General features: G+C 46.5%; 1 protein-coding gene across 4 annotated transcripts in view; it reads right to left on the reverse strand.

Annotated features, from left to right (window-relative positions):
* The window catches only part of ZBTB7C (zinc finger and BTB domain containing 7C), a 126,817-nt gene that overhangs the window by 94,091 nt on the left and 8,197 nt on the right, over positions 1-24,529 (reverse strand). For 3 of the 4 annotated variants that reach the window (XR_010309141.1, XM_064176867.1, XM_064176868.1), the window contains exon 2: positions 16,123-16,221. The gene's annotated coding sequence lies outside the window, so the exon portion shown is untranslated. Of the gene's footprint in view, positions 1-16,122; positions 16,222-24,529 lie in introns of those variants that run through there. The other variant, XM_064176869.1, reaches the window with a different exon arrangement.

The raw sequence follows: 24,529 nt of genomic DNA on the forward strand, positions 1-24,529 counted from the left end.
ACCATAAGTGTAAAGTGTAGCCAGAAACATGACTTACAGTGAGAGTGGTGAAACACTGGGATAAGTTTCCCAGGGAGGTGGTAGAAGCCCCATCCCTGAGAACATATCATCTCAGGTTGGGTGAGGCTTGGAAACATGTTTTAGTTGAAGATGTCCCTGTTCACTGCATGGTGGGTGTTAGACTAGCTGACCTGTAAAGGTCCCTTCCAACTCAAACCATTCTATGGCTCTATGATTCTATAATCAAACGTGACCCAGAGCACAGATGAGGAGCTTCCTTTGAGGTGGGCTCAGCATCCCATGACAGTGAGCCAACTTCCTTACTTGCACTGGGACATGCTTAAAATTCTCCTGGGTTTTTAATCTTTTCTCAGGCTCTGATGCAAAACTCTAAGTCGTTTCCTTGAGCTTGGGTTTCCTGAAGAAATTTAAGACCATGTATATCTTGCAGTGAAGCTGGTATGTTTTTAGTGAAGGGACGGAGCGTGCAGCTACACTAGTGTTGGGAGTTGATCATTCTTACAGGCATGGGTTTCACTCAAGGGTTGGCAAGGGAAAACTAATTAGGCTCCTAGTTTTGCTTCTACATAAACCTCCTTTCATTTCTGATTAAAGTGTTGTCACTGTGACAGAAAGCCCATCTCTCTGAAGGGGTACAAAGGATTTCGTTTGCATTTAACAGATAAAGCTGCATGTTTCAAGATACACATCCCCATCATTCATAAAACACTTCTCTCAATGCCTGTGGTATTCATGCACCCTGTATCTCTGGCTTAAACCCCTCCCCAGATTCACCTTCATCTCAGAATTGCAGGATATATTCATAGGAGAGTGTCATTTCTGCAATTAGCTTCTTGCATTTATGACTGCCTGAAATTACAATAAGGTGGATGTCTGAAGAAGCAGCAAGGGTTAAACCCAGAACAAGGCAAAGGACAGGCAGGACTCAAGGATGAAGCAGTTGATAAAAGGGTAGCTCAGAAGTTATTTTAAAATAAACCAGAAAGTAGAACTTGCAGGCGGTTGCTGCTGTAATTACAATGCAGACAACGGAGCCGTGGTGCTGTTAAGGTTACTGGATTTTCCTAGCAGCTGTGTTTAATTTACTTAAAACATGCAAAGCCATCAGGTCACATCCCATTAGCAGAATCCCTTCAGAGTACTGCAAGAGCCCAGCCAGCCCAGCACTGCTGAAATGCTGAGGGCAATACACAAGTGCAAAATGAGCCTAAAGTGAGGGATACTTGCAATGGCAACATCAAGGGGCATTACCTTCCCCCTCAGACACAGGACATGCTGGGTGAGTTGGTCTCTCTTGCTCATCAGAGGACCTGTCACTCTCCTTGCACCAGATGCCATCTACTGAAGTGGTCTCCTAAGATCACTAGAAAAATAAATCAATGCAAGTACCCCTCCTAACTGTGATGGAGAAAGTACCTGAGAAATCTGGGTTCAAGCACTTGGGAAGGTCCTTTCAATGTCCTTTTTTATAAACCACATTCTTGTGGAAAGCTGGGCACAGAGGAACCAGATGAAGTTCAACAATGACAAGTGCAGAGTCCTGCATGTGGGGAGGAGTAATAAACTGCACCAGTACAGGCTGGGAGGTGATCTGCTGGAGAGCAGTCCTGTGGAGAGGGACCGGGGGGTCCTGGTGGATAATAAGTTAACCATGGCACAGCAATGTGCCCTTGTGGCCAAGAAGGCCAATGGGATCCTGAGGTGCGTTAGGAAGAGTGTGTCCAGAAGATCAAGGGGGGTTCTCCTCCCCCTCTACTCTGCCCTGGTGAGACCTCATCTTGAATACTGTGTTCAATTTTGGGCTCCCCAGTTTAAGAGGCACAGGGATCTGCTGGCGAGAGTCCAGCAGAGGGCTACGAGGATGATTGGGGGACTGGAGGGCATGGCTTATGAGGAGAGGCTGAGGGACCTGGAGCTTTTTAGTCTGGAGAACAGAAGACTTAGAAGGGATTTGATAAATATTTATAAGTATCTGAAGGCTGCCAGGAGGTGGGGGACAGGCTCTGCTCACTTGCTCCCTGTGATAGGACAAGGAGCAATGGGTGTAAGTTGCAGCAAAAGAGGTTCTACCTCAACACAAGGGGGAACTTCTTTACTGTAAGGGTCATAGAGCATTGTCACAGGATCCCCAGAGAGGTTGTGGAATCTCCTTCTCTGGAGACTTTCAAGGCCTGTCTGGATGTGTTCTTCTGTGATGTGTTAGATAGTATTGTCCTGCTCTGGCGGGGGGGTTGGACTCCATGATCTCCTTGGGTCCCTTCCAACCACTAACATCCTGCGATCCTGTGTGTCCCACAACCTGTTTATGAAACACATATAATGCCCCATCTTGATCCCTCTACACTCTGAGCATTCCTCTGACTTTTGTACTGTCTTGGAGAGGAGATCCACTTGTCCCAGCTGTGTATAGGATCTGCTTCAGAGTCAGGTGCTTGGTGAGGTTTGGGTAAGGCTTCCACCTCTGGAGCCTTGTTATATTGAATGGAGCCACATGCTTTATCACGAGCCTTTCAAAAACATAGGACCAAAACCTAAAGCCTCTTTGTGAAGAAAAACCTTCTAGAGATCTCTGTCCTGTTTTTGTAGGGTCTTATTTGATTCATTTAAGACTGTCTCAATGCTCTTTCCAAGACTTCATCCAGCATTTGTGGCTCTTACCAGCTCAATTCTATTTCTAAAAGGAGCATCTTGAGATACTTAATTGCTAGAACAAAAGGTCTAAGATTATGTTTTGGTCCTTTCACACCACACTAAGTGCTTCTGCAACCACCTACAACCATCTCAGAGATAACTATGGACTGAAGCTTAAATTCATCCTGTTTCAGTAAGCCTTACCCAGCAAAGCAATGCAGCTTTAATCAGGGCTGATACCAGAAAGAAGAGAGCTGAACACAAGGACAGAGCAGAATACGGCATGGGCTCCCTTCTGCACATAGAATGGTTTAGGTTGGAAGGAATCTCATAACCTAGATACAAAACCATTCCTATGGAGAACAGGCAAACAAAATAAAATAAAATAAAATAAAATAAAATAAAATAAAATAAAATAAAATAAAATAAAATAAAATAAAATAAAATAAAATAAAATAAAATAAAATAAAATAAAATAAAATACCAGTAGCAATAGTTTTATTATGAGATCTCTGAAAACATCATACCAAACTGCATTGCCTTCAGTAATGAAGACTGGCACCTCTTGCCAGCTGAGGCCCTCCTGAAATCAGCAGCTTCTGGCCTTCGAGTCACTGCAACAGCTGAAGCTCATTCCTCCAACACAAACTCATCCTTCAAGGTCTAGAAAGGTGTGAGACTTGTTTGCATAATAAATGACAAGGCAGGGATACAGATTTCTTACAGATTCCCCCCCTTTTCCCTTTGAAGGAAATCTGTTTATTCTGAGTGTATCAGCTCTTTTCCAGATAAATGTTGTTTATAGTCAGTTCACCTCAGTGAGATATGCATTCTTTTGCATGCCCATAATGAATTTTCACAGCTAGAGCCCTAATCCAGTCTAGTCATGGAGTGTTTATCAGTACCTCTTATTTTATTTCTGCCAGTAAATGGGAATTGCTTTCCTTATCATTATCTAGAAACACCTGAGTGATTTTTGCTTCATATTCCCTATCCCACTGGAATTCAGGAGGCAGTGTTATCTGACAGTGTACAAGTGCCACTCATATTAGTTGCCTTTTTATTTCAATTTGTGGGGTTTTTTTGTTTGTTTGTGTGTTTGTTTTAATATAAGAGATTATATTCTTAGATCTGAGTCCCTGCTTGCTCCCTGCCATCCTCCTGTCCACATTTCTCAGTGTGATACACGGAATGGCAAGATCAGGGTTTGTCATGACTTCATCTGTCTTGGGAAAGGACTTGAACACTGGGCTTGTCCCTATCCATACCAGCTCCATCCATTGGGGAAGGGCAAAACTACACAACAGCAAGCAGTGATTAGTACTAACATCATGCTTAAAAGCAAATGAACACAGGAGAGCAGTGGTTGCTGATGTGACTGCTATGGTTGCTGCAACCAATGCGTAGGTACATCACTCTAAGCTCTGGAAAAGTGAACCTGCTGTTGCTGGAAAGACACAGGAAGACCTATAAATCCTGCAGATAACACCGTGATGGATCAGTAGTGGCAAGACATTAACCTTCACTCTTGAGGAGACACTCAAATGATAACACCTGTAGCCATGCCACTCCAGAGTTATCAGTCTTGTCACAGGTGAAGATAAATCTATCTGACCCAAACCATCATCCTACACCACTTCAGCTTCCTCCCTCAAAATCCGTGTGGATATCAGCAGGGATCAGAGAAATCACACCTAATAATCAATTGAGTGTGTGCAACAAGATTCACATGGAAATCATTTCCTCCCAGCACATTAAAACAGTTCTGCAGAGTAGGGAAAGAACACAGTAGGCTTGCAGGCCATTTTGCAGGGAAAAGTGCTACATGTCAGTGACAACTGTGAAAGGACAAAAAACAGCTACCAAAACCTCAAAGAGCTATCACGTACAGGAAAACATAAGTTAAAGATACTAACCCAAATATATATGGGACAAGGGTGTGGGACATAGGGAGGGGAATGAAGTGATATTAAAAGCTCAAATACATGGCAAATCCCAGACAGGAGGCAAGGAAGCCTGAACATCTGAATTCAGATAAGATTCTCACCCCAGAGCTGTGTGGAGGATGGGAAGTGAGATCCCCTCTCCACCAATGCTACGCCTGACCATCAGGCACCACATCTTCCTTCACCCCCATGGGAATGGCCAGGCTCAGTAGATCTGTCCTGCTGGAAACCACCAGTGAGGCTCCACCAACACTCTTCTAAGTGAAGCAGTGCTGGCTTGAGATCATAAATTAATTTCTTGCCTTCCTAACATCTTCCCTTCTGTCCCCACCACACTACTCAGCTGAAATGAAAATCATGGCAAAGCATCTGTTTGGCTAAAAGAGTGAGGATGTAAATCCACCTCAAATACACCAACAAAACTAACATTATCTTCACCCTGTAGCCCTGGTCCTCCTCTGAGTACAGTCTCCTCTAATCTTTCAGGGCTGACTTGCCTCCTACTACACTCAAAAGATGAGTACAGGTTACTTACACCAGCCCCAACCAACACAAAGGCAAATAAAGACTTCAATAAGCTCTGTGCAAACAGCACAGCCTGATTGATAAATGCACAGTAACTTTGATTTAGACATGTTGAAACTCAACAAAACAAGAAGCTTTAAAGTTGCTTTGAGTTGCTTCAAGACATAATCCCTCTACAGGTAGCTGAAAGGAAGTGGTAGGGAAGGTGGATTTGAGTCTCTTCTCCCAAGTAACAAGTAGTGGGACAAGAAAATTGGCCCCATGTTGCACCAAGGAAGTTTTAGGTTGGACACTAAGAAAAACTTTTTCACTGAAAGGGGTGTCAAGCCCTGTAACAGAGTGCCTAGGGAAGTGGTGGAGTGACCATTGCTGGAGATACTCAAAAGATATGTAGATGTGGTGTACATGGCAGTGCTGGGTTACCAGTTGAATGTGTTTTCCAAATTCAATTAGTTTATTGTTCTATGATTCTAGTTTTCTTTCACCTTATGTCTCCACCACACAAGACTTTATTTTTGTTGTAATCATCTACTAAAGAAACTTAAACTGTGGAGTCTTTATATATTCCTTTGAGCATTAGTTCGGAAGCAGTATCTAAACACCTAACCAAGAGTAGATGGTCATGTAGAACCTGTGTTTGCTACTACTGCCACTCAACCACCAGTCTGAGACACCACTGCTTGGAAAGCAGTGCTGGTCGTCCTCAGCACAAGGCAGTCAGGAAGGGAAACAGCAAAGCTGCCTGCATGCTATCAAACCACTGCTGCAGGATGACAGCATATGAAACTGATGCCTGTGAGAGGAAGTCTTGCCATAATGTCAGCCCAACCCGGCTGGAATGCAGGCACACATATAAGAGTGAGAAGGGAGGAACACAAAGAAGTGAGAAGACTTCATGATTCCTCCACTTCCTTCCCATCTTCCTTTCTCTGCTGAGATGGAGGAAATGGAAAAAAACAAATGGATGTTAGGAGGAAGTTGTTGCCAGAGAGAGTGATTTGCCATTGGAATGGGCTGCCCAGGGAGGTGGTGGAGTCACTGTCCTTGGAGGTGTTCAAGAAAAGCCTGGATGAGGCACTTAGTGCCATGGTCTAGTTGACTGGCTAGGGCTGGGTGCTAGGTTGGACTGGCTGATCTTGGAGGTCTCTTCCAACCTGGTTGATTCTATGATAAACCCAATACCAACCCATCATGGTCAGGAGGCTGCTGGAATGCTCTTATGATTGTTAGCAGGGATCTGGTGTAGCTAAGGAACCAGGTCACATAGATCCTGAGTTCTCCTTCTTTACCCTCAAGCTCATCTTCTAAACTCAAACAAGGGTTTTCTGCAGATCTTCTATTCCAACCTCAGGTAAGATTAACTCATTGTAAGTGCCTATAGATTTGTAGACAGCTTTACAGCCTAGGATCTTCAAATACAGCACAGTAGCACATCAACCTCCCTGCCCGCAGCTCTAGGCAGACAGCCAAGCCCCCCCCCACCTATATCCCCAAACTTATCCCTCCCCAGAACTACTTCCTAAACACAGCTCAACTACCAGCCCTCACCCACCAAGGGCTGTCAGATTTGTGCAGTCCCCTTATGGAGGGGTTGGTACATCTTTCCAAAAAGAAAAAAAAAGGAAAGGGAGGGGAGAGAAAACAAGGAGGGGGGGGGGGGGGGGGGGAAGGAAAGGGGGGAGGAGAAAGGAAAGGAGGGGGGGAAGGAGAGGAGGGGAGGGGAGGGGAGGAGAGGGGAGGAGAGGGGAGGGGAGGGGAAGGGGAGGGGAAGGGGAGGGGAAGGGGAGGGGAAGGGGAGGGGAAGGGGAGGGGAAGGGGAAGGGGAGGGGAAGGGGAGGGGAAGGGGAGGGGAAGGGGAGGGGAAGGGGAGGGGAAGGGGAGGGGAAGGGGAAGGGGAGGGGAAGGGGATGGGAAGGGGAGGGGAAGGGGAGGGGAAGGGGAGGGGAAGGGGAGGGGAAGGGGAGGGGAAGGGGAGGGGAAGGGGAGGGGAAGGGGAGGGGAAGGGGAGGAGAGGGGAAGAGAAGGAGGGGGAAGGAGGGGGAAGGAGGGGGAAGGAAAGGAGGGGGAAGGAGGGGGAAGAAGGGGGAAGAAGGGGGAAGAAGGGGGAAGGAAAGGAGGGGAGGAAGGAAAAGAGAGGGGGGGAGGAAAAGAGAGGGGGGGAGGAAAAGAGAGGGGGGGAGGAAAAGAGAGGGGGGGAGGAAAAGAGAGGGGGGGAGGAAAAGAGAGGGGGGGAGGAAAAGAGAGGGGGGGAGGAAAAGAGAGGGGGGGAGGAAAAGAGAGGGGGGGAGGAAAAGAGAGGGGGGGAGGAAAAGGGGGGGGAGGAAAAGGGGGGGGAGGAAAAGGGGGGGGAGGAAAAGGGGGGGGAGGAAAAGGGGGGGGAGGAAAAGGGGGGGGAGGAAAAGGGGGGGAGGAAAAGGGGGGGGAGGAAAAGGGGGGGGAGGAAAAGGGGGGGAGGAAAAGGGGGGGAGGAAAAGGGGGGGGAGGAAAAGGGGGGGGGAGGAAAAGGGGGGGGAGGAAAGGAGGGGCGAAAGGAGGGGCGAAAGGAAAGGGGGAGCAAAAAAGGAAAAAAAAGGAATCATAGAATCAACCAGGTTGGAAGAGACCTCCAAGATCATCAAGTCCAACCTAGCACCCAGCCCTATCCAGTCAACTAGACCATGGCACTAAGTGCCTCATCCAGGCTTTTCTTGAACACCTGCAGGGACGGTGACTCCACCACCTCCCTGGGCAGCCCATTCCAATGCCAATCACTCTCTCTGGCAACAACTTCCTCCTAACATCCAGCCTAGACCTACCCCGGCACAACTTGAGACTGTGTCCCCTTGTTCTATTGCTGGTTGCCTGGGAGAAGAGACCAACCCCCACCTGGCTACAATGTCCCTTCAGGTAGTTGTAGACAGTAGAAAAAAAAGTAGAATTAATGTAATCAATATTTTCCTTTCCTTTTAATGGGTAAGAAAAATCCATGGTACAGAAATGGTTTCAAGACCAAGAGATCTGCCCATGCAGCTGCACCAATGCTATTCTGGCTTAGCTAAAATTAAAAAGCTGAAGTTATATGTGGACCTTTATGAAACTGTCATGGAGACCACAAGATTAGAGGACCAGATGGTGACCTGGGAGGCCAAGGTCTATTCCAAGCTGAGCCAAGGGATGCTCATGCAAGTCATACCAGGTTTTTCAACTTTTGTTCCCCTCAAGATAAAAGAAGGGCAGAGAAACTGCCCATTAGAGTGCAGACCTAAATGCAAAATGCCTGCAGATCCACAGGACAAGGTAAATCCACAGGCAGAAACAGACACTGACACCGCTGCACTCCTAGGAGGATGAAGTAGCTCATGAAGGCTGTGCTTTTGAGGGCTACAACACAGAGAGGTTTTCCCAGCCATGCTCACTGTTCATCTAAGGGATCTCCAGAGGATCAGATCCATAGGTAAAGCTAGAGACTTCTGTGCTGTTTCAAAAAGGTAAGAACATCCCCATCTCATAGACTGTCCTGGGTGCCTCAAGCCACTCTCTCTTTCCAAACCAATTCCCATTTACCCTACGTTACTCCACCATGCCCAGCCCAGACTGATGACAAACTGCTGCTGGATAGCCACAAATGAGTGGGCACATCTCAGCTACAGAAGCATCAGGACAACACAGGAATGAAAACCAGATATTCACAGAATCACAGAATGGTTTGGGCTGGAAGTAACTTTCTGAAGTCAGCTAGTCCAATCCCCCCTGCAATGACCAGAGACATCTTCAACTACATTAGTTTGACCCTTATCCAATCTGACCTGAAGTGTTGCCAGTGACAGGGCATCTACCGTCTCCCTAGGCAACCTGCGCTGATGCTTTGGCACTCTCATTGTCACACTTGTCTTCATTCTGTCTAGTCTAAATCTCCCAACTTTTAGTTTAAGTCATTACCCCTTGTCCTGTTGCCTTGCCAAAAGTCTCTGTCTACCTTCCTATAAGCCTCCTTTAAGTACTGAAAAGCAAGTAGGTTCTGCCTGATCACCTCCAGTACCATCCAAACCTAGATATTTAACAGCACTGAAAAAAACAGGAAAGCACAGGACAACTCCAGCATCCCAGCCACCATCCCCTCTCCAACCATGAGCAGATCCTGCTCCATTGACTATGTCAGCTATTGTTGAGCATAAAAAGACCACACTACCACCACCCTGCAGTCAGCATGCAGCTCATTACTCGGCAAAGTGCTTTGAAATGCTCCGAATAAGAAAGGTGCTCCATCAGATCAAATCCAGTTCCCTTTGCTATTACAATACAGTGCATTTCTTTTGTCTGCACCTTTTGATGGTGCCCAATTGTTCTCCTCAGTCAGTATTTCAGAGTCATTAGTCAGAATTAGTAAAGTTCCTGCTGCTGGACTTTTCCAAGGCTCTGTTCTTGGGCTACAAAGGGTTGATGAGGAGTTGTCCTGCTTTCACTGAGCTGGAGGCTCTGTAGGGAGCATTTCGAGGGGAGCACGCAGTTTGCTTGACTCCAGTCTCCCGTTGCAGGCACAGGCAAACGCACACGCTGAAAAGATGCTGTGGGTGGTCACAGTAGGACTGCTGCTTCCTCCTGGACAGGAGGGAAGCAATAAACTCTTTCACTTGGTACCTCTGCTGGGACAAGGTGAACATCTTCACCCAGTCATGTCTGTATTTAGGCAGTACATCCCACAGATTTCAGGATTCTCCTCCAGAAATTCCCCACTCCCTATTTCAAGGTACCAGCATGGAATATTTCACCTTTAGCTAGCCATCTCTGTGGTGAAAACACCTGGATGTGCATCATTTTGTCCTTCAGTCTCTCATGCATGTTAGGCCTCTCAAACTACACCAAAAGGCTCTTAGTGCCAAGATACTTTTTTTTTTTTTTGTGAAGGCATTCATACATGGAACAAGTCAGTTCCTCCCTACTCCATACCCTCTTGAGATGCTCACTTGGACTTTGTAGGAATTTAATGTAGGACATCTTCACTGGAAGATTTTAACCCATGTGGGCTTGTGCTCCTATGTAGGTCAGGCATGCTAGAGCAAGCCAACTCACAGGGGATGACTTAGAAATACATCTGGAAATAGCACACTCCACAACACCCATCTGGCCAGTTTTGGTGATGTCCAACCCATGAGTATGGGTGTCCATTTGGCAGGACTTTCCTTGTCCTTCACCATCATGAATCAGCTTCATTCTTGGAGCAGGTGTCTGAAGTCCTGCAGCCCAAGATCATCAGCTCTGAGTGACCAGAGGGTGTACACATGGAGAATTATACAGGTATATGTGCCTGATGTCCAGCAAGCAGCAGAGATGCTTCCCAGTCTGGTGGCTGTAGCTGAAGCACTGCACTGACATTTCTTGTCTGCTGACCTCTCATCAACCAATTTTTTTACTGGTACACTTTTAGTATCCAAAACACCTTGAGTGCTGTGTCCAGTTCTGGGCCCCTCAATTCCATAGAGATGCTGAGATACTGGAACGTGTCCAGAGAAGAGTGACAAAGCTGGTGAAAGGTCTGGAACACAAACCCTATGAGGAGAGGCTGAGGGAGCTGGGGTTGTTTAGCCTGGAGAAGAGGAGGCTCAGGGGTGACCTCATTGATGTCTACAACTACCTGAAGGGAGGCTGTAGCCAGGTGGGGGTTGGTCTCTTTTCCCAGACAACCAGTAACAGAACAAGAAGACACAGTCTCAAGTTGTGCCGGGGGAAATATAGGCTGGATGTTAGGAGGAAGTTGTTGCCAGAGAGAGTGACTTGCCATTGGAATGGGCTGCCCAGGGAGGTGGTGGAGTCACCATCCCTGGAGGTGTTCAAGAAAAGCCTGGATGAGGCACTTAGTGCCATGGTCTAGTTGATTGACTAGGGCTGGGTGCTAGGTTGGACTTGATGATGTTGGAGGTCTCTTCCAAGGTGGTTGATTCTATGATCTGGTAGCAAGAAGGTGCACAGTGCTATGTTTGATTAAAAAAGCACATCCTTCAGTTTCAGACCTCTGCCCAATCATATAATGTTTTTTTTTTCTCTAGGTGTGAAACACAACAACTAACTCTTCTCTGTCCACTTCTACACTACACAGGACCTACATGTCCCGCATATATACCTCTTCAGCTCCTTTGTCTCCAGGCTGAAGTGCATATTCTGTTTAGTACTTTTCTCACTGAAGTTGTCCCACATTGTTCTTCCTTGTCCCACTCTCTGTCTTGCTCCTGTCACACCACAAGTCCTGTAGTGCCAAATGAGACTTGGTTTTGGCTCCTCCATTCCCCAGAAAACATCTGCTTCCCAACCTGATGGCTAATCCTTGCATCCCAACCCATCACAGTGAGTAAGAACACCTAGCATCTCCACACAGGGAGGAGCAAACCCCTAGCCATACCCTGTGCATAGCTAATGAACCAAGGGATGACAGGTACATGCCTCTCTCCAAAACACAACACACCCTGAAACAGGCTTAATTGACACAGATATTAATGAAAAGAGGTTCCTTGGACAGTAATGGTGTAAAAGGGCTGAAGACCAGCATTAGAGAGACACACTTCTATAAGATGAAGCCAGCTGAGACTAAAGGTGGGTCCCACTGCATTAGATACTGTTCAGATGTAATGCAGTCTCCATATTATTAGATCATAAAATCACAGCATGCTTTAGGTTGGAAGGGACCTTCTGAAGGTCATCTAGTCCAACCCTTCTACAGTGAGCAGGGACATTTTCAACTAGATCAGATTGCTCAGAGCCTCATCCATCCTCACTTGGAATGTTTTCAAGGACAGGCCTGCCCAGGGATGGTAGAAACCACCTTCCTGGGCAGCCTATATTCTCCATGGGCCAGCAATGTGCCCTTGTGGCCAAGAGAGCCAATGCCATTCTAGGGTGCACCAGGGAAAGTGTGTTCAGCAGGTCTAGGGAGGATCTTCTCCCCCTCTACTCTGCCCTGCTGAGAACACACTTGGAATACAGTTTTGGACTCCCCAGTTCAAGAGAGACAGAGACTTGCTGCAAGGAGTCCAGCGGAGAGCCACAGGTATGACTGAGGGACTTGAGCATCTCCCCTAGGAAGAAACCTGAGACACCTGGGGCTGTTTAGTCTGGAGAAGAGAAAACTGAGAGTAGATCTCATCAATGTGCACAAAAATCTGAGGGGTGGGTGTCAAGTGGATGGTGCCAATCTCTTTCTAGTGGTCAGCATCAATCAGACAGGGAGCAACAGCTACAAACTGGAATACAGAAGGTTTCACCTCAACATGAGGAGAAACTTCTTTACAGTGAGGGTGACAGAACACTGGCACAGGTTGCTCAGAGAGGTTGTGGAGTCTCCTTCTCTGGAGACTTTCAAAATCTGCCTGGATGCATTCCTGTGCAAACTACCCTAAGGGATCCTGCATGGCAGAAGACTTGGACTCGACGATCTCTGGAGGTCCCTTCCAACCTCTAAGGTTCTGTGGTTCTATGAAAGTGTTGTGCCACCCTCATCATAAACAATTTCTTTCTCCTCTCTACTCTAAATCACCTCCCTTTTATTTTAAAGGCATCACCCCTTGTCCTGTCACAACAGGCCCTGCTAAAAAGGATTGTCTCCATCTTTATCATAGGCCCCCTTTAAGTACTGAAAGGCCACAATAAAGTCTCTCTGGAACCTTTTCCAGGCTGAACAACTCTGCTCTCAGCCTGGCCTCTGATAATTTTTGTGACCTCTTCTCCCTGAGGATTGATTCCTATTCACAGATAAGTTGCTCCATCAGATACATGAAATGATGAAGTTTCACAGACCATGACCTATTTAATTTTACTATTTGATCCAAAGGAGCCAGCTCAGGTCCTAAGACCACAGCAGCACCAACTCGCACCCTTTCTGTCTGCAAGTGCAGACCCTTCCACAGCTGACCATCCCACCATGGTTTCTGGATGCAAGATGTTCATTTGGCTACAACAACCTGGAAACAAAACTAGGAGCAATCCAACCTTCCAGGAAGTAGATCCAGTGCTAAACCCAGTTTCTTTAGCAGCTTGTCTTTTTTTCAGGGCTGGTTGTACTTCCATTCCCTGAAAGCTTCCCTGAAAATCATCTCATAGATCATCCCACGTAAAATTAGCAATAGCATTTCCACTGCAACACAACCAAGGGCAGGCAATTCACACTACTCACCTTGCATATTTTAAAGCAACACAATACAATAAAACAGCCTGCCTGGATTCCAGCCTAATCTAACAACAACTTTACAGCTTCTAATTTTAGCACTAATCTTCCTTTGCCACGGTTGTGTGATTTCTAATTATTTTATCCCCAAGCCCTGCCCTAACGAATAGTTGTGCCTTTCCCAGTGGTGAGTGGCTTGTAAAGTGTCTTTTAAAAATATGCTGAACATTTCAGGTTCATTTCCGGTTCCTACAGAAATAATACTCTCATATATTGTTTCACTATGTAATAGTTATTATTATTATTATTATTATTATTATTATTATTATTATTATTGATGTTATTATTGTTGTTGTTAAAATCATAATAATAAAAGCAATACAATTTAAAAATCAGAGCTCCACTTCTTAGAATGATCCCACTCTAATCCCACAAACACTGCATTTTCTTATAAAAGTTGTTAAAGAACATAAATCAGATATCCTGATACAGATCTCTTAATAATTCAGCTCCTTTTGCTTGGTATCACTCCCAGAACATTTAACCTTTATCAATCCTTATTCTGTGGTTACAACACATCAGAGAGCAATCAGCCATGCCAGAAACTCAGGGGAACTTTGTGAGGGACAGCACAAAGCAGCAGCACAGATGCATTTGCCTTGTTGCTCCCCAGGAGCACTACCCATGCAAAGGTCTTGTAACGACAGGATGAGGAGTAAGGGGTTTAAACCGGAAGAGGGGAGATTTAAACTAGATATTAGGAAGAAGTTATTTACAGTGAGGGTGGTGAGACACTGGAACAGGTTGTCCAGGGAGGCTGTGGATGCTCCCTCCCTGGAGGTGTTCAAGGCTAGGTTGGATGAGACCTTGAGTGACCTGCTCCAGTGGGAGGTGTCCTTGCCTACGGAGGAGGATTGGAACTGGATGATCTTTGAGGTCCCTTTCAACCTAAACCATTCTATGATTCTATGAAATCCTCTGAATTTGTAGCAGCAACCATCAGGTCTAAGCTGAAGACCCTATCTAGCTGCAGGTGCTTAGGATGAGCATCCAGCCCAGGCTTCTCAACAGGCAGATGCTTTCTTGCCCTTCCTGCTCACCTGAAGCAATCTCTTGATCCTCCTAACTGCCAATCTAGATCAAATCTGCATCTGATACTGCTAAATTTGCACCAAAAGTTTGGTGAGGAGAACATGCCACTTGCAGAAAGTTTCCAGACACTGAGGCATGCAGCTGACTCTCTGCTCAGCTCTGCCATTAAGGTGCTGGTCCTAGTAGGACCTGCTGCCAGCAGCCACCACCAGGGTTGGTGATGCAGACACAGGGCTGGTGCATGTTTGGTGGGTTATTTCCTTCCCCAAGATTTACACACTGCACTCCAGTCAGTTGGAACTGACCTGTTACTTTTTGTTTTAATTAACCTCCAAGCTTCAACAGCAGCAGACCTAAGCACAAAGCACAAACTTCAGCACTGAGAAAGCACCCCCATGCCCACCGGTTTGGAGAGTGGATAAGGAAGAATATCACACTCCAAATTTGATAGTGAGCATGTTTCTTCTGTCTCACTATCCATTTTCCTCTCACTCACTTTCCAAGACTGTTTCACTATCCATGTGTTCTCTCGTTCCACTGGATGTGCGAGCTTACCTCCCCACCACAAATTTGAAGACAGGAGAGTATGATGTTTTTAATTGCCTGCACAATGCTGTGTATAGACTATTTAAAAGGAATGTTGTCAAAACAGGAAACAACCCAGCCAAAGTCCTCATGCCTGGGTCCCAGAAATGCCACCATGCAGAGCTGCAAGAGACATAAAATAGCCCTCTGTTTCCACACAGTGTGAGGATGCTCTGGGAGAGCAGCTAGCAATGCACAATCTGCCACACTGATCTTGAGAGCTGGGCTGAAATCAATAGGAAGCTGGTTATTATTAGCTGATTTATTAAGGGGAACAAATCTGACAAAGGAGGTCAGAAGTTGTTGACCAATACTTTTATCAGCATAAAGCACTTCATGAAGAAAATCCTCTCACTCAAGAAGCCACCACTACAGGAAATTCTTCATCCTTAGTGTTTCAGAGTAACATCCAGAGCATCCTGCTGGCTTCCTTCATATTCCTCTTAAAACTCACCCCTGAGAGCCTCGCTTCTCGTAGTCATGCTCTGAGTTTGAGCTGGTCTTGCTGGGCTCAAAAAGCAAAACTATTTTTCTGCAGAAAATAGTTGCTAGGTTTATTTGATAAAGCAGACTCCTGCAGCCACAAGTTTTGAATTCTTTCTTAAAAGCCTGACCTGAACCAGCATCCTTGCCAACAAATATTGATATTTCAAGCCTTTGATTGCTTCTGATGTGAGTGCAAACTTTTTTTTTCCCCCTCATGCCTTATTCCATTTGTTCTTATAGCTTTCTGCAAGCTAACTTCAAGAGAAACTCCTAAGCAGGTAAGCTGGTGACCATTGCCAGAATGGTGATCCTGCAATTCAGGTTACCCAGACAGGTAAATGCCCCATCCATGGAAACGTTTCAGATGAGGCTGAGAAGGGCTCCTCCGAGCAACCTGATCCAGTTAAAGACGTTCCTCACTGAAGGGGGGTTGGACAAGACAACTCTAAAGATTTCTTCCAGCCCGAAACATTCTACAACTCTATGATTCCACCCACCCCAGAAACAAAGGAGATGCATTGTTTAGTTTTTGAGAAACAGTGGTTATTGTTGTAGTGTCAAGACAACTGATCCACAAAGTAACAACCTGGGTGGGGGGAGATGGGGGAAACCACAGGTTCAACAAGGAATGTCACTTCAGGTGGTCTGCATAGTCCAGAACATCAGATTTCACCTGTCATCCAGGCAGAAAAGTGGAATAATTACCTACAGCCTGATCTTGAAAGGTGCTGAGTGCAGTCAAGTGGTCTCCACTCCCGGATAGTTTGGTATCTCAGAGGCTCTTAGCAGGGTTAGACTTGGAGCCTGGGCAAAAGAAGATAAGTTGGTCTTAGTCCAGTATTTTGAATAAAAAGGGGAAAAAAAGAAAAAAACACCCAACAACTATACAACCTATATGTTCTTTTTTTTCACAAGTCCAATGCCAGCTCCACATGCTGGCCCCACGTTTCTGTATGAGGAGCTAATACAAAGGTCACACAGACTGTGGCCGGAGAGATGCTCTCCAATCCACAGGCATTTTCTGCAGATGAGGGATGGATGCCTGCAGGGCACAGGAGAGAAAGTGTACCAGAAGGGATGTGACCCTTCAGCTTCAGTCCACATCCAAGAACATCAAAATCCTGCTCCTCAGGAGTACTGCTCTGCCCAAGCCAGTGCATGGGAATATGCATGCTGTCAACACTGTGCTGGAGCAAATACACCATTCTGGCAGACGACAAACTCTGGGGTTGCCTTGCCAAGTCTATGGGAAGCGATAAACCTGGATATAAGAGTTTTCCAGGTTTCCAGGGCGGAAGCCTAGGAACACCTCTCCATGTTCCTAGCTGGCTGGCAGTGATGTGTGGCATGCCAACCCTGGGTGGGTACTGCTACGCCAAGGGCAGGGTGAAGGCAAAGAAAAGGATGATGGGAACAGGGTGATGGCACTTTTCTCCACAAGGCTCTTTGTTTTGTGAGGTCCCCTGAGACAGCTCAGCTCAGGGTGGCCAAATCCTCCTTCTTCTTCCCCTATAAGGGGAACAGATGAGGGGAGGAAAACAATGCTCTTTCCTCAGCTGCCTAGTGGAGGAACAAAAGCACAGTGATCCCTTCCAAAAATGTCTTTTGAGGAATGGATGATTGAGCCCCAAGGCCCACTATTTTTGGTTTATTTATTTTTGGATGAACTCCAGCCTGGCAGTGTCTTTCTGTCCTTCCTCCAGGCTCCCACACGACTTGTCCAGAGCTGCACGGATCATACAGTGACTACACAGATCCTAAACCTACTCAGAGATTTAATATCCAGAACCTTGTAGAGGCACCAAAACCAAAGGTGATGTTCCTCCACTAGACCCACCACAAGCAAACCTCAGCTATGGGGTGGAAAGGACAAGGAGGCATCATGCACCCACAGCCCTAGTCCAGCAGGATGTGCTCAGCAGGAAGAGTCTGCCTCAGCTTGATCCCACTGAGAATTGCGACCAAAACCCGCTAAAGCCAAAATCAGTGCAAACCCAGTATTAGACCTGTTATTGCTCAGCAGTGGAGGCTGCTACAAAGCAATTAGGGATTTCTGCCATGCTGATTGCTCATGGAAACTCCCCGACTGGCCCACAGCCGTGGAAAAAAAAACAGAAAATATAACTTTAATACCAAGTTGGTGGCAGGCTGTCTATTTTTCTCTCCTATGACTAAGTTACCATGGATAAATTTCTGAGGTCGACCATACAATTGTTCACTGCACTGCTCCTACTAAAGAGAAGATGAGCAAATCATCCCATTTGTAGTGTACTTTAATTTCCAGAAATTCTTTGTTCATTTGTTTGCTTAAATTATTTCTCTCATTTAAAGAAACAATGCAATCTTACAAAGCCAGGGCCCAAATCTCTCGAGTAACCCTGCCGTGGTTCATTACTTCTATACTAGTTAGCAAGGCCAGTAATTTCCCTAAGGTTTAATAGATAAACCTTCTTTCCAGATTGCAGAGAGGTAGGACATTTTAGCAAACTCTTTGCTGTGTGCAAGTTACATAGAATCATAGAGTCAACCAGGTTGGAAGAGACCTCCAGGACCATCAGTCCAACCTATCACCCAGCCCTGTCCAATCAACTAGACCGTGGCACTAAATGCCTCATGAAGTCTGTTCTTGAACACTTCCAGGGCTGGTGACTACCATAGGTGTATATCATAGGTGAGGGATATCCTAAGCAAGACCTCAGGGTATTGCATATAAAAGCAAGTACCCTAAATGGAGTTTTTCACCTAAAGCTACTCTTTTAGCTGGGTAAGGGCACCTAAGAGTTCCCATTTCTCTGCAGAGCCCAGCCTTGCTCAGAGCATCAGCTCCACCTCTGATTAACAACGAGTTCCAAATGCATTCCAGTTCTCATCCCAAAACGCTGACTTGCCTATTGCAGTGTGCTGGGAAAAAAAGCTTGGTAATGACACCAAGCTAGGAGTAGGTGTCAATCTGTTGGAAGGTAGGAGAGCCCTGCAGAGGGGCCTGGAGAGGCTGGATAGGTGGACAGAGGCCAATGGGATGACATTGAACAAGGCCAAGTGCAGGGTTCTGCACTTTGGCCACAACAACTCCAAGCAGTGCTACAGGCTGGGGACTGAGTGGCTGGAGAGCAGCCAGGAGGAAAGGGACCTGGGGGTGCTGGTAGATAGTAGGCTGAAGGTGAGCCAGCAGTGTGCCCAGGTGGCCAAGAGAGCCAATGGCATCCTGGCCTGGATCAGGAACAGTGTGGCCAGTAGGATGAGGGAGGTTAATTCTTCCCTGTACTCAGCACTGGTCAGGCCACACCTTGAGTCCTGTGTCCAGTTCTGGGCCCCTCAATTCAAGAGGGATGTTGAGATACTGGAATGTGTCCAGAGAAGGGCAACAAAACCAGTGAGGGGCCTGGAACACAAATCCTATGAGGCTGAGGGAGCTGGGGTTGGTCAGCCTGGAGAAGAGGAGGCTCAGAGGTGATCTCATTGCTATCTACAACTACCTGAAGGGAGTTTGTAGCCAGGTGGGGGTTGGTCTCTTCTCCCAGGCAACCAGGAAGAGAACAGGGGGACACAGTCTCAAGTTGTGCCAGGGTAGGTACAGGCTGGATGTTAGGAGGAAGTTCTTCACAGAGTGATTGACATTGGAATGGGCTGCCCAGGGAGGTGGTGGAGGCACCGTCCCTAGAGGTGTTCAAGAAAAGCCTGGATGAGGCACTTAGTGCCATGGTCTAGTTGACTGGATAGGGCTGGGTGTTAGGTTGGACTGGATGAGCTTGGAGGTCTCTTCCAACCTGGTTGATTCTATGATTCTGTGAAAGCAGATGACACTGGAGTGGTAAATCTCCCTGGGGTGGGTGTGCTATAAGAGGCAGGCACATAGCCTGTTTCACTAATGATACGGTTTACAGAGCAAACAGGACACCTGCTGATTGCCTGGCCAAAAACTGCCCTTCTAAAGAGTTTTACAAACCTCCTTCCATTACCGAAACAGAACACAGCATTAAAACAAACAAACAAACAACAACGACAACAACAAAACCACCACCAAATAGACACAGGGCAGAGCTCGTGGAAAATAAGCAAACACATAAAATATAGCCACAGATAGATATAGATATAGATATAGATATATGTAAGATCACATATATAAAAGAAGCACATGCAGGTGAAATGTATACTACAGTGGGTGAGAAGCTGGCAGCGCTGCCTTCGCTTTTAATGGCACTGCCCCTACAAATGCTTCCGCAGCTCCTTGGTACCGTTTCTACAACGCGATTTGTTAAGGCACGGCTACAGATGCTTGCACAGGGTCCTCTCACCTCCCCAGCCATAACAACCTCGTGCCTGCGACAGCCAAGCAAATCACACTGCATAAATAATAAATACACCGCTCAGTTAGTCAGAAAGAGGTGGTGAGCAACTCGGAGATTCCCACAGATTCCCTGCTGCCAGGAAGGAAAGAAGAAAATGCCCTGACCTAAGCAAGGGTGAGTCTCACACACACACAGATCACAGGCAGATCGCAGGAGCTGTTTGCAGATCGCTTAGCGAACATGAATAATTCAAGCCGAAGCGGCTAGAGGTAGGAGAAGAGACAGATAGGAGCTCACCACCGCTGCTTCAGCAGGTTTTATTTTAGCAAGCATGGCAAAGAAACCAACAGACCCAACCAAAACATTAGCCTAGTGTTGCCAGTGTCGTGACTTTACTGTCAATCTTGTGAGAGAGAGTCTCATGTTTTGTCAGATCTCTAGCTGATGATGCACATCTTTTCCCTTTCTCCTCAGGGCAGTTTTGTGCTCATTTAACTGGGCAAGTGAGGAAAAATTATCCTCTTTCTATTCTTTTGGTGAAACCTTCAGTGCCCATCAGTAGTCCATTGCCTAATTATAACACAAATTACAGAATCGTGGAATGATTTGGGTTGGAAGGGACCGTTAAAGGTCATCTAGTTCAATACCCCTGCAGTGAGCAGGGACATCTCTTCAACTAGATGGGGCTACTCTGAGCCCCCATGTCGGAGGACGGAGACTGGTGCGGCGAGAGATCGGGGCACTGAGAGTCGACTCTGTGGCTACTGTGCAGCAGTGCGTTTTATTAGGGCGATGCAGCGACTTTTATAGCCCCCAAAGGGGGTGTAGACAACTAACTTAGCTTGAGATTGGTACAAGTGGAAGGTACAGATTGGCTCCAAGTTAAGTGTAAGGCAGAGATAGGTTAGCTTACAGTAAACACCTTGAGGCTCTCACCCAGGGGGGCTGGCCAGGGTCAGCCCCCTGGGCTGTGCCCACCCCGGGGGCCGGCAGATTCCACCCCCTGACAACTGTGCATGGGTTGCTCATGGTTCTCAGCCTAGGCCCCTGGGAGCCTGCGAGGCTCCAAGGACACTTCTCATCACAGGGTCTGATGTTTACATTCCATACTTCGCTGCAGGAGAAAGCTTCCCACACCCCCATCCAAGTTGACCTGCAATGTTAGAACCATAGAATCGACCAGGTTGGAAGAGACCTCCAAGATCAATCAGTCCAACCTATCACCCACTCCTATCCAATCAACTAGACCACAGCATTAAGTGCCTCGTGCAGTCTTATCTTGTACCCCTCCAGGGACAGAGACTCCATCACCTCCCTGGGCAGCCCATTCCAATGGCAAATCTCTCTCTCTGGGAAGAACTTCCTCCTAATATCAAGCTCATACCTCTCTCAGCACAACTTGAGACTGTCCCCCCGTTATTCTGATGCTGGTTGCCTGGTGACCTGTATGAGTGTTTCACCACAACCAGCATAAAAAATTTCCTCCTTCTTTCTATTCTGAATCTTTGAATTTCGTCCACATCTTCTAGTTTAAAACCATTATCCCTTGTTCTGTCACAACAGACAGTGACAGCAAATCTTTTCCTGTAGGTCCCCTTTAAGTACTGAAAGGCCACTGTAAGGTCTCCTCAGAGCCTTCTCTTCTCCAGGCTGAACAACCTGGAGAAGGTTTGCTCTCTCATCTTGTACTCATGGCAGGGGTGTCACAGCTATCTGATAGTTTGTTGAGGCCTCTTCCGGATCAACTCTAGCACATCCACATCCTTATTGTGCAGAGGACTCCAGAGCTGCATACAGCACACTGAGCATTCTCCAACACCAAAAAAGCATTTCCTTTGATGGTCCACACCAGCTATAAACTTCGAGGCCTCTTTAGACCATTAGGGACCTCTCTGTCAATAGACGCAGTGCTTAGAGACCAGTTTAGAGCCTTCAGGCTCCTCTATTCCTGGAAAGATCCATGCTTCTGTGGGGCAGCTCTGCAGGAGAATGGATGGGGAAAAAAGGTTCCAGAGAGGAGGATCGAAAAGAAACTGATAAAGACAGAAGAGGAAGGGGGTAGGGGGGGAAGAGGAAGCAGGGGGAGGAGGAAGAGGGAAGAGGAAGGGGGATGAGGGGGGAAGGGGGAAGAGGAAAGGGAGCAAGGGGGGGAAGGAGGAAGAGGAAGGGGAGCGAGGGGGGGAAGGAGGAAGAGGAAGGGGAGCGAGGGGGGAAGGAGGAAGAGGAAGGGGAGCGAGGGGGGAAGGAGGAAGAGGAAGGGGAAGAGAGAATGAGAGAGAGAAGAGAATGAAATTGAAAATGAACGTTCTCTTTAATCTAAAAGGAAAACAGAAGTAGAGTTGCCTCGGCAGGTATAGATTAGCTGCCTACACATTATTAGAAGGACTGGAAGCCTCTAAACAAATGAAAAATAAACCATGAAAAAAAGCAGAGATGGCAAAGACATGTAGTAGAAACCAAACAAAGATTTGGTTCAACCCAAAGAAATCCAAGACTCGTCCCCCGGTAAGTACACTGTCACGTATTAATTGCCAGCAGGAAAACTCTTCAGTACTGACAAGCAGCTCTCCCATACATACTAAGTGAGGACATCTCGCTCCAAAAGAACTGGAGGTGTCAAGGAGGAATCTGACAGAGAGGATGCTGCCTTAGCAAGATTTCAAAGGCCCCTGATGGAGAGATGCTCTGGCATTAGTGACACCCTTTGGGAACTCTTGTCTTGCATCTATACATGCATTACCCTGCTTCAGCTCACTCCTCTGCATTGCTGCCAAGGCTGGATTTGGGCCCAAAACTGCATACCAGCTGAACTAGAAGAAAACTGCTGTACATACTGATGACACATCTGGCCAGAGTCCCCTCACACGAAACACATTTCTTGATATTATATGAAATGCATCTTATTCAAAAAAGGTGGTCTTTCCTAAAAGGCATCACAACCCATGCACCACAACACCAAAAAACTCCAAAATTTGGTTCTTAGGGTAAAACAGATGCATCTAGGCATGCCAAGCTAGATGTAACTTTTGCGGTTACCAGCAAGTAAGGCTACACTTTCAGTTTGTCTTTGAACAAAAAACATTGAGTCTATCCACACTTCCTTCCATTCTTAAACTACTTAATCTTCTCAATTAAAATCATCATTCAGCACCTATGCCAGTAGCATCCTTGATCGAGAAAGCTCAGTCTGATATCTCAATGGTGTCTACCTCAGATGCTACATTAAGACAATTTTACTGCAACCTTCACTTTAAACTGAATGCATTTTGTAGGAAATCTGCTTCTTGCCAAGAGCTAGAGAAGCCTTTATAGAGTGAGTAGAGGCCACACATGACACACTTCTGCATTACCCCAACATAATTACTTGGCCACACACCTCATCTGGTCCTCAGGGCTCTGGGTTCTCCACCCTTGATTTTTAATTCTATGCAGGAAAATTAACTAATTAATAGAAGACTGACAGATGTTATTTGAAAGAGATACCATGTCTTCAAAACACAAACTGATGAAAGGAGTAATCAAGTAGATCAGACTGACCAGAAAATCAAGGACTGTTGCCTGACAGTGAAGTGCACAGCTTTAAATCTTCCTCTGATATTTAAGATGGGTTTATTTGCATATCAAACTACATACCAATTAGGTGTATATAAATCTATGATTAAATTAGCTCTCCAAAGCAAAGAAACACCAGGGCTGGGCTGCCTAATCACCCTTAACCTTGCCCCTCCAGGTGTTCTCATTCTAGTTCACTCTTAATGATTGTGCATTTCCCTATAACACGACTGGGCAACGTACATCTTTTGCAACCATATGGATGTGTACACAACATTTCCATACACTATAATCTGCTTTGTGTGTGGTGAGGCCTCTGCATCACTTGTGGCCAATTCAGAACTACTATTTTCTCATTCTCCTCCAGCTAGTTACACCTGGATGCCACCCTTTGTTTCAGACTGCCACCTCTTCAGGGCATGCTTTATCTCTGATAAGGCTTTGTACAGTCTTGAAGGAAAGCCGGGATCCCACTTGAAGACCTGTAAGTGATACTGGGATGCAAACAATAATAGAGATGCATGCTCTTATTTTGCATATCAAGAGAAACAACAGCTTAGCAGGGCAGTAGCACATGCCTCAAGTCTACCCTGGAAGAGGTGTGCACTGGTAGTCAAACTAGCCACTTCAATGAGGTCTTTGTGCTCTGCCGCGCATCTGCAGAAGGCAGAGCTTAAAGCTGGAGCCTACAGCCCTGTCTGCAGTCATAGCTAGTAGTGGTTACAGCCAGCACTGCCTGGAAGCCAGCACTGCCACGCAGATAGACAAAGGTCTGGGGTAAAGGACTGCCAGAGGGGCAAGCTGTGATGGTGCTTCTCAGCTTTGTCTGGATAAGGAGCACTAGTGCACGTCCCTGTAGAAATAAAACAGGCAGCTACACAATCCCAGTCCACCCCAATGTCTTGATTTGTTGGTTCTACTCTCTTTCAGTACTTGCAGTTAAAAAAAGTACTCAATATGACTTCTTGTTATGACAGCCATGGCCCAGTTATGACCCTCCTTTTCTTGCCCTCTTCACCAACCTGCTTTTTTTTAGGACAGACATATTATCTCATATGATGTTTTACACATGCAGACGCACACTGTTCGGGGCATGTCCCTAACTCGGTGCCTCCACTCCCTCCCAGATTTCTTCTCCTAGGGCAGCGCCTTACAATGAAATAAACAAGCCATCAAGTGGGTCAGCTGCTGTGACGGGTAACTGTACCATCTTGTGATTAATGCCAGTTTCCATTCAATCACCTAGGGCCACCAAGTTAAGATAACAGGAG

The sequence above is a fragment of the Pogoniulus pusillus genome, chromosome Z (genome assembly GCF_015220805.1).
Source record: "Pogoniulus pusillus isolate bPogPus1 chromosome Z, bPogPus1.pri, whole genome shotgun sequence".
Taxonomy (NCBI): domain Eukaryota; kingdom Metazoa; phylum Chordata; class Aves; order Piciformes; family Lybiidae; genus Pogoniulus; species Pogoniulus pusillus.